Consider the following 2,231-nt stretch of genomic DNA (forward strand, 5'->3'; position numbering starts at 1 on the left):
TCTATTTAGGTCCTTTGCCCATTTTTAAATTGGACTGTTTGTCTTCCTTTTGTTAAGTTGTATGAGTTCCTTATATATTTTGGATATTAACCTTTATCAGATGTATCATTGCCAAATATATTCTCCCATACAGTGGGCTCCCTTTTTGTTTTGTTGATGGTTTCTTTTGCTGTGCAGAAGCTTTTTGTTTTGATGTAATCCCATTTGTTTATTTTCTCCTTAGTTTCCTTTGCTCTATGAGATGTATCTGTAAACATATTGCTACGAGAGCTATCTGAGATTTTGCTGCTTATGGTTTCTTCTAGGATTTTTATGGTTTCCTGACTTACATTTCAGTCTTTTACATTTTGTCTGTTTTTGCCACTCTTATTCAACACTAGTGGCCTGGTGCATGAAATTCGTGCATGGGGGAGGGGGGTGTCCCTCAGCCTGGCCTGCACCCTCTCCAATCTGGGACCCCTCAAAGAATGTCCTACTGCCGGTTTACAGGGATCGGGCCTAAACCAGCAGTCGGACATCCCTCTCACAATCTTGGACTGCTGGCTCCTAACGGAGAAAGAGAGAGAGAGACATCAATTGGTTGCCTCCCGCATATGCCCCGCTCAGGGCAGGGGATCAAACCTGCAACCCAGGTATGCCCTTGATCAGGAATTGAACCCGTGGTCCTTCGATGCACAGGCTGTTGCTCTAACCACTGGGCACACCTGCCAGAGTCCTAGATTACTTTTAAACTTTTGTTACTATTCTGAATAGAATCTTATATTTTGTTAGAGTTTCTAGTTGTTTATTATTATATAGAGGAATGCTATTCATTTCCCCAATTTTATTTTTTATTTGGCCAATTTGATGAATATCTTATGAGTTTTAATGGTTTGGACTTTCTATATAGAATACCGAATGACATCCACATAATGAGAATTTTGTCATCCTCCCTCCCATTTCTTATATACTTATTTATAATGACTTACTGCAGTGGCCATGACAGCCAGGAGCGAAAGGTGCCCAGCTGTATCTTCTTCCTGAAGAAGGGAATGAGTTTAGGGTTCTATGTGAAGTGTGACGTTTGTGATAGATTTTTGGTAGAGAGTTCTTATCAAATACAAACTATTGGTTGCCTCTCACACATGCCCCACTCAGGGCAGGGATCAAACCTGCAACCCAGGTATGCCCTTGATCAGGAATTGAACCCGTGGTCCTTTGATGCACAGGCTGTCACTCTAACCACTGAGCACATCTGCCAGGGCCCTAGATTACTTTTAAACTTTTGTTACTATTCTGAATGGAATCTTATATTTTGTTAGACTTTCTAGTTATTTATTATTAAATAGAGGAATGCTATTCGTTTCTCCAATTTTATTTTTTTATTTGGCCAATTTGATGAATATCTTATGAGTTTTAATGGTTTGGACTTTCTATATAGAATACCGAATGACATCCACATAATGAGAATTTTGTCATCCTCCCTCCCATTTCTTATATACTTATTTATAATGACTTACTGCAGTGGCCATGACAGCCAGGAGCGAAAGGTGCCCAGCTGTATCTTCTTCCTGAAGAAGGGAATGAGTTTAGGGTTCTATGTGAAGTGTGACGTTTGTGATAGATTTTTGGTAGAGAGTTCTTATCAAATTATGGAAGTTTCTTTCCATTCCAAGTTTCCCGAGAGTTTTTATCATAAGTAGATATTGAATTTTATCGAATGTTTTTTCTTTTTTCCCCCCAATTTTTTTTTTAATCTGTGGAGGCAACTATGTGTCTTTCCTCTTTTATCTCATAATGGAGTGCATTAATTACATTGTTAACATTTGCTTACTAAAACCCACTTGATGATGTTTTATTTTTAATACATTATTTTATTTTCTTACCTGTAGAATACCAAATGACATCCACATAATGAGAATTTTGCTCACCTGCCTGACTGCCTGGTCACCCCTAACTGCCCTGCCCCCCACTGGCCTGATCGCCCCTCACTGCCTCTGGGTGTCAGCCTGATCGCCTCTAACTGCCCCCCGCTGCTGGCCAGGTCACCCCCAACAGCCCCCTCCCTGCCGGCCTGGTTGCTCCTAACTGACCCCCCCCACCAGCCTGGTCACCCATTACTGCCCCCACTGCCAGCCTGGTCACCCCCAACTGGCCCCCTCTTCCATCCTGGTCGTCCCTCATGCCCCCCCCTCGCCAGCCTGGTTGCCCCACACAGCCTGCTATTCAGTCATTTGGTTGTCCCTCACTAA

The sequence above is a fragment of the Myotis brandtii genome, unplaced genomic scaffold, assembly GCF_000412655.1.
Source record: "Myotis brandtii unplaced genomic scaffold, ASM41265v1 scaffold277, whole genome shotgun sequence".
NCBI lineage: Eukaryota > Metazoa > Chordata > Mammalia > Chiroptera > Vespertilionidae > Myotis > Myotis brandtii.